The sequence below is a fragment of the Benincasa hispida genome, chromosome 2 (genome assembly GCF_009727055.1).
Source record: "Benincasa hispida cultivar B227 chromosome 2, ASM972705v1, whole genome shotgun sequence".
NCBI classification, from domain to species: domain Eukaryota; kingdom Viridiplantae; phylum Streptophyta; class Magnoliopsida; order Cucurbitales; family Cucurbitaceae; genus Benincasa; species Benincasa hispida.
The window spans coordinates 4,558,917-4,567,501 of record NC_052350.1 but is presented as its reverse complement, the minus strand read 5'-3'; positions in this window follow the sequence as shown (position 1 = coordinate 4,567,501).

Genomic DNA, 8,585 nt, shown 5'->3' with positions numbered 1-8,585 from the left:
TCATCAGAAAATTTATCCATTTCTGCCATAGCCGCCTCAACTGTTATGTCCACCATCATGGTAGAAATCACATATAGGTGTGATTCCCTTTTTGACTTACTGGAGGCAGAAGTAGAGTTGTCAAACAGGAGATTTCCTTGAGATAATCCCACCTTTAGAAGATTCTGTCATCTGCCCTAGGATGTTTTGTGCTATAATGGAACCTTAGATGCAAGATGAGAAGTAGAGAGGTCCCACCGGACGTGCCAATTTGTTCATACGAGATTTCTGGAGAAACTTGTTTCGTGGAATTTGAACTTTGTATTTGTATCCATTTCAGTATAGCAAGTACAATATCTAACACGATAGTTCTTTGATTTGACATTTGGGTCAAATTCAGACCATAACCCAAATATCAAATTAGGTTAAATTAATCTTATTGGAATTTGTCTTCAAGCAATCACTCTGCTGTTGTGCATGATGGGTGTTCATATATATATATATATATTTGCAAAGGTTGAATTAAATACGTGAGGTGGGGGAATCAGACCTCTAACCTCGAGGTTGATGGTACAAGCACTATACCAGTTGAGTTATGCTCATTTTGCGTGTTAATAAATTTCATTAAGAAAAAAAAATGTTTCTCTGGGACAAAGCATGAAGTGGATGAAAATTGTGAAGTAAAAGAAATTTAAGCAACACTGTAGTCACTTTTAACATAATAAATCCATGTCTCTTAATAAATGCTATATGAGTTTATTCCAAAGATCAAATATTCCAAAGAATATGGTAAAATAATTATAAAGTGAAATTTTAAAATTAATTTTAATAATGATGAAGAAAATAGTGAAATTTAATTAATTATATTTCTTTTAAATGAATGAATATACATTAACAAGTGATATTTAATGAAAAATTAAAGTAAAAAGTACAAATCTTAAAACTTAGAATTAAATTACAACTTAAATTTAAAAATGGTTACATTTTGAAATTGAGGGCTAAATTGAAATTAAACTTAGAATTTAAATGACTAAAGAGTAACACTTTTAAATTTACAAAAAAAAAAAAAAAAAAAAAAGTATTTTTTTCCCTATAATCTAACAAGTTTAGGGTCGAATTTGATATTTTCTCGAGATTTCTACATAAATAATCATCTTTGGATCATATTTTTCAAAAATGTTTTTTCTTTTGTATTTTTCCAATGAAGGCTTTTTGTACTTTTTTTGGACAAATTTACCCCCTTTTTTAATTTTCTTTCATAATTCTTTTGTGTATAACTCTTTCTTGTTTTTAAAATTTTCATTTTTTGTCATTGGATTATGTGTAATCATTAATTGAGCCACCTTTTATTATACTTTATGTATTGTTTAATGTGCCCAAGAATATGTTTCATATTCTAAATCATTTTTGTGAATTTGTATGTATCTTCTATGCATTAACAGTGTAAAGTATAAGGTATAAATAAGTATATAAGTACCAAAAATAACTAACAAATCTTCTCAAATCTCAACTAATAACCATCCTAACAAATCTCAACCTAATAGAAGAATATCTTTACAATTTAACATCCCCCTCAAACTTAAGGTGATAAGCTCGAGAACAACTTGAGTTTGCATAGTAGCTGATGAAAGCGACCAGAGGAGAGGGCTTTAGTGAAGATGTCAACTGGTTGCTCGGTTGTAGGCACGGATTGAAGGCGCAAAGTAGAGCTCTAGAGATGATAGCAGACAAAGTGGTAGTCAGTCTCAATGTGCTTGGTCCATTCATGAAAAACGTCATTATATGCTATCTAAATGGCACTATGGTTGTCATAATGAAGAATAGTGGCAGAATTTTGGGGAGCCCCCATGTCAGCCAAGAGCCAACACAACCATAAGTCTTTGAAGTTGCATCAACAAGTGACAATACTCTGATTCAGTGTTGGATCGAGAAACAACCCTTTGTTTCTTACTTTGCCAGGAGATGAGAGAATCACCCAAATAAAAATAGTAACATGTGGTGGATCATCTATCCGTAGGGTCACCTTCCCAATCAGCGTCAAAATACCCATAAAGGACCAAAGAGGATTGGTAGGAGAATTGAAGTCCATGCCCCAGTGTACCTTTAACATAATGCAAAATACGAAGAATAACTGTGAAATGGATAATGCGGGGAGTGGACATGAACTGACTGACAACATGAACAACATAAGTTATGTTTGGACGAGTTACTGTTAAATAGATAAAGCTGCCAACCAGTTGTCTATACAGTGTTGGATCCTAGAGGGGAACACCATCAAAAGAGGTCAGACGAGCATTAAAGTTCAACAGTGTTGATGTTGTGGTAGAATTAGTGATACCCGAACGAGCTAAAAGATCTGATGCATACTTTGCTTGAGATAGATAGTATCCATTAGAGCATGATGAAACCTAAAGATCAAGAAAATAGCTGAGCGGTCCCAGATCTTTCATCTCAAAATGTTCTCCTAGATAGCATTGGAGATTCGAAATAGCCTGAGTATCATCACCAATAATAATCATATCATCCACATATAACAGGAAGAGAACAATTCCAAGGGAACTTTTCTAAGTAAACATGGCAAAGTCATGAACGCTGAAAGTAAACCCAAGTTGGGTAAAGGTAGAATCGAAGGTTGAAAACCAAGCACGGGGAGCTTGTTTGAGCCCATATAATGCACGACGAAGAAGACAGACCTTCTTTGGTGGAGGGGAGATGCCAGATGGTGGCTACATATAGACTTCTTCAGACAAATTGTCATTGAGGAAAGCATTCTTAACATCCATTTGAAGAAGGGGCCACCGCTTGGCAGCTGCTATGGCCAATAGACTCCGAACAGATGTCATTTGTGCAACTGGAGTGAAGGTTTCCTTATAATTAAAACCATATTCCTGTGAATACCCTTTGGCCACCAAACGAGTCTTGTAGCATTCGATAGATCCATTAAAACAGGTCTTGATTTTATAGATCCACTTATAGTCGATAGATTTCCTGCTAGGCGGTAGATCAACGTACTCCTAAGTATGAGTCTTTTCTAAAGCCTGAAGTTCTTCATCCATTGCTTGCTACCAGAGAGGGTTAGTACAAGCCTCATGATAGGACTAAGGTGTTGGGGTTTATGCCCTAAAGTCTCGTGTCCTGTAGTTTGTAAATAGTTTGTACGAACGCTTGTGTTGTTAATATATGATATTTACTTCACATCTTGTCTTTTTGCTCAGTTGCTTGTTTTATTTGCTTTACCACAAACTAATAAACATAAAATCCCTGGTTATCTATTTGTGACTCAAGCATGTATGTGGTGACATACAAGTGGATAATGTATTGAGTCATAACCAAAATGGTCTATAGTATATGGATATAGATGATGACGGGCAGAAATGCACGTCATCTTAGGCCTTTTATTTAAAATTATGAGGGTTGTTAAGTAGATTATGCGGTGAATATGTTAGGAATCATGAGAAAATGAGTTTGCATCATTCAACATTAGGAATCTCGGCTAACCCACTATTATGCGTTATTATGCGTTCAATTGTCTATCTTTGTAGCTAATGCAGAAGCGGACGCATACGCGGAAGTCGGGCTATTGCAAAGACGACCGCATGCGGAGAATTTCTCCATCGCAAAGGCGAATGCATATGTTCAACGCATGGGTGTTGCGATAATCAACCGCATGCGTCCATCGCATAAGAGTTGCGATCATCAAGCGATTGTGGTCATCGTGTAGAAGTTGCAGTAATCAAGTGAATGCGGTCATTGCAAGATTGCGGCTACATGATGATAAGCATAATAGCGGGATGAATGCAAGGTTTATGGAATGGAAACATTAACGCATATCTCGGAAGAATCAAAAGATGATATTGACATTTCACCTACCACGCCGTTAGTAGTAGAGATTTAGAAAAGGACCAATGCGCCGCGAAGTTAGAATCAGAGCAGGTTCATTAATGCTGTCGACGATCAAGCTCTATGAATAGAAGCTTATGAGCAGAATTTCAAATAATCCAAGCTCCAGCCTTTGGGAGGATCCTTGTGATCCAGACGAATGCGTGAGAGGAAAGCTTGAGAGTTTCTCATCTCCTTTATCCATTCTAAGTGACGACTGGAGCCTTCGCCGAAGTTAAGCTCGAGAGAGTCAGCTCCACGCCCATCCATGGCACACCAATAGCCTGACACACATCTGCTGAAAGCAAGACATTGCTTCCAGCTGGTCCTTTCATTTTCTATTCTTTTCTTATATTGTATAGTAATACGTTACTCTTATATGCGATGACTATGCGTTCTTGTCACAAGTTTTCTTGCACTCACGCCAAGTATAACGCGAACGCAAGTTTCTCGGGTGATCCAAGGTCGAACTCAGGACTTGTAGCTGAATATATGCGGTGATGTGTTTGCGGCGGATGATAAAAAAAATGATGGGGGGGGGGGGTATAAGCTACAAACTACTCCTACTTCTAACTAACAGACAAAGCATTGGAAGTATGAATGAGAGGTAGAGACATGGAAACTGTTGACGCGTAGTAAAATGCATGGAAAAACAGATAAAATGTGAGGATGTCTTCATCGCAACCCTAAGCTTGAGCGCAAGGGCAACCTCAGCCAACGCAAAGCTATGCGATCATGCTACACACACTTGAGCCTATTTCTAGGACGCATGCGATGTATATGCGACGTCGAGAGGCCTTATTTCTAGGTCTCTATTCCTGCTCATGTGCTTCCACACACAAATAAGATGACCGCATACCACCGTATCCTACTTCTGGATGCATGCAATATCCTATACGTAGGGTGCATACGCTGTGTAATAGCAAACGGAGATTATTCCTAAGTTCCCCATTCTTACTTATGCAATCTAATCCACTCTCCCAAAACTTAGATTTGGTTTTTAGACTACTCTTCCAAGTATGCCTAAATGATGAATGATGCGTTCATAAGATTAGCTAATCGCATAAACTTGGCTAACGTAAGATTATTCCTATCTCTAGTGAATACTTGCTTACATTGTTTGATGCGACCAACCACTTACCCTCCCGGGCAGTTAGTTGTTGTTGACTTTACTCATAGACAAACATTGCATCCGCCTATAGACAAGCGTTGCTACAGCTTCACACTAAGCAAATAAGGTTTTCTCACAACACTGACGCAACGCACACCTCCCGATGGTTTGCTACATGCTTCATATTCCTATGTCGCATGATTAAGTATGTGATACTCTAGCAATGTCACTAAGTGAGGCAATGAAGGTTAAAGATGCTAAGTAATGAAGATGGAGATGGAGTCGAAGGAAATTATAGAAATGTATTGTTCACAAAATATTAATTTCTTAAGGCATAATGTAATACAATACAATATAAGGAAAGAAGAGAAAATGAAAGGACCAGCTAGAAGCAATGTCTTGCTTCCAGCATATGTGTGTCAAGGCTGCCAGTGGTGCCATAGAAGGGCAGTGGAACTGACTCTCTCAAGATCTAACTCAAGGCTCCGATCGTCACTCGAAATGGATGAAGGAGATAAAGAACTCTCAAGCTTTCTTCTAACGCTTTGGTCTGGATCACAAGGATCCACCCGAAGGTTTAAACTTGGATGATTTGAAATTCTGCTCATCGACTTCTATTTATAGAGCTTAATTGCCGACAGCATTAATGAACCTGCTCTGATTCTGACATTCGCGGTGCGTTGGTTCTTTTTTGAATCTCTGCTGCTAACGACGTAGTAGATGAAATGTCAACATCATCTTTTGATTCTCCCGAGATATGCGTTAATGTTTTGTTCGTTGCTATCGTGATTTGTTCTAGGAGTGTACTGTATAAAATAAATTGGAAAGATAAGTTCTAAGTACAAACGATGCATTTATGCTTTGATACGTTTAAGTAACTGTAATGCGTTGAGGCGTTAGATATATGCACAGAACGCATAAAACTCCTTATAATGACGTTCAAGTTTTCCTAAACCAAACCCAAATATAAATCTGATCTAGGTTCCTGGTAAGTCCAGGGTCGAACTCTTGGATTCAGTTAACCAAACGCAGACCTTGCGTTGTATCTACTATAGGTGTTTTCCTAAATGAATGTGAGAAATGTATTATTTACACTAAATTGTTGTGCCTATACAAGAAGATACAAAAGAGTTGAGTGGTGGATGATGGATCATGCGAAAATGGAGTTTAAGATAAGTGGACGCGTCGATCTAAGATGAGTGTACACAACTAAGATGTGATGTGGATGAGATGGAATGATTTGCTTATCTTTTGTTTAAGCGTTAGACCTTATTCAACACTTCTCAATGTGAATGACATACAAAGCCTTTCTCTAGGGTGCATGCGTCTAACACAGAATGTAAGAAACACCAGCAAGTCTATTTCTAGCTGTACGAGACGTCCTACTTAATGAAGCTTAGTTATTCCTTTGAACAATCTAAGTTAAAGATGTTTTTACCAAGTTGTCAAGTTGGCTTGACCGTTAGAATGAAATTGTGCATAAAGTATAAATGCATTCAACATAAACAAGGAATAAACAATAGTAAGTATGATGGATCAAATATGACTTTTATAAAGAAACAATGAGTCTTTACAAAAACAATATTTAATCAAATGGAATGAAAGCGTTAAATAAGAAGGAAACTGAGTCAAGCCAAAGAATACAATCTCTTGTATTTCTTTGGCTCAATTTCGTTGTGTACAATCATCTACATAGGAAGTGGACGGAGTGCCTTTCTCAAGAGTGGCTTCCTCCGCTCCCTAACCGGTGGTGGTGGTGGTGGTTCTCAACCCTTTTGATCGTCTCAACACCACGGCACAGCTTCTACAGAACTAAGACTTATGGCTACAATTTACAGAGAGTAAGGATCTTGATAATTTTCGAACTTCTTAAATCTGGAGGGACTTCATCTATTTATAGGCGTTGATCACATCCACTTGGTGAATGGGCAGCATTAAAGTCCATGTCCTGGTTAGCCGTCTGACTCTTGGAAGCTTTTCAGACGCTGCCTGCTGCTTGGAAGCTTTTCAGACGCCGCCTGCTGCAGGTGCCTATACTTGCAAGTGGTGATGTGATACAATCAGCCTAGAGCAATGAATCTTCTCTGCGTTGAACTCCCTCTGATGCATGGTCCTTGCGTTAGAGCTTTTCCTACGGCACTTGTCTAATGCGTTAGCGTTAATCCTTGCATTGAAATCCTGCAATACAATGCGTTAGTGCCGCGATATTTAGTAATAAAACTTCTTTTGTATGAGTTTGCTAATGTTTGAATAAATCCATGCGTTTCTTCTAAAAATGAGGAGAATTTATCATTAAAAACCTTAGTTGTTCCAACTTAAGAGCAAAAATAACTTGTATTTCTACAAGTTATCATGTTTCCATTCCACCAACCTTTCGTTCATCCCGCTATTATGGTTATCATCGTGTAGCCGCAATCTTGCAATGACCGCATTCTCTTGATGTCGCAACTTCTACACGATGACCGCAATTGCTTGACGATCGCAACTCCCATGCGATGGACGCATGTGGTTGATTACCGCAACACCCATGCATTGAATGTATACGTTCGCCTTTGCGATGGAGAAATTCTCTACATGCGGTCATCTTTGCGATAGCCCGGCTTCGCGTATGTGTCCGCTTCTTGCGTTAGCTACAGAGATAGACAATTGAACGCATAATAACGCATAATAGTGGGTTAGCCGAACTTCCTAATGCTGAACGAAGCAAACTCATTTTCTCATGAATTCCTAACATATTCGCCGCATATTCTACTTAACAACCCTCATAATTCTAAATAAAAGGCCTAAGATGATGTGCATTTCTGCTCATCATCAATAGGAAGGAAACCTTATCCTGGTAACGCTATGGATGCAGCCCCCTTTGTGGAATGGTCACAAGTGTTGTGACTTGTCACAGATGGTCTGATCCTGATCATTCGTGTTGGGTACATGCGAGCAGGGGCGTCCTATACAAACAGTTTATATAAGACCTAACCATGAAGTGTTAACGCCTCGTTATATAACACCGTTCATGACAGAGACTTCACTTCACTAGGATAACCATAGGTAATATGACCTCAATCCTAAGTGAGTTGGGAACTCTTGCCATTGAAGGCGTTCCTTTGATTTGTATGGGTGCGAGTGGTCAGGTCGCCGATTCAAACCTGCCATTTTGGGGATTCGCTTGATTTAGGAGCTAGGAACTCAGCTACACAAGATGGAATTCACTTCTTCCCCGAGGCAGGGTAAGTAGATAGATAGCTCCCTTAAGGACTGATTCTGGGGCTTGAACAATGTGGCGTCACACATCTTCTCTTGGCCCGAGAGGTGTTCACACATAGTTGGACTATGTTATATTGTTCATTAGAGAAATCAGAGGTACTTAAGGAGTGAAATGTAACTATAGGAGCAAAACAGTAATTTGGCCCAACTGTACTTATGAGCATCTGTGAAGGGTTATCGTACTTATGATTGGTTATATCTGATGGACACAGAAATATATATGTGGTAAGAAGAGTTCAACTGTTGGTCTTTGTAGAATGCCTGACAGTTAACGGATGGTGGATCTCGTGGCTAAAGAGTTTAATCAGCTATTCACAGACCATTGAAGCTTCGAGCCACAGGTCCATTAGGTCCC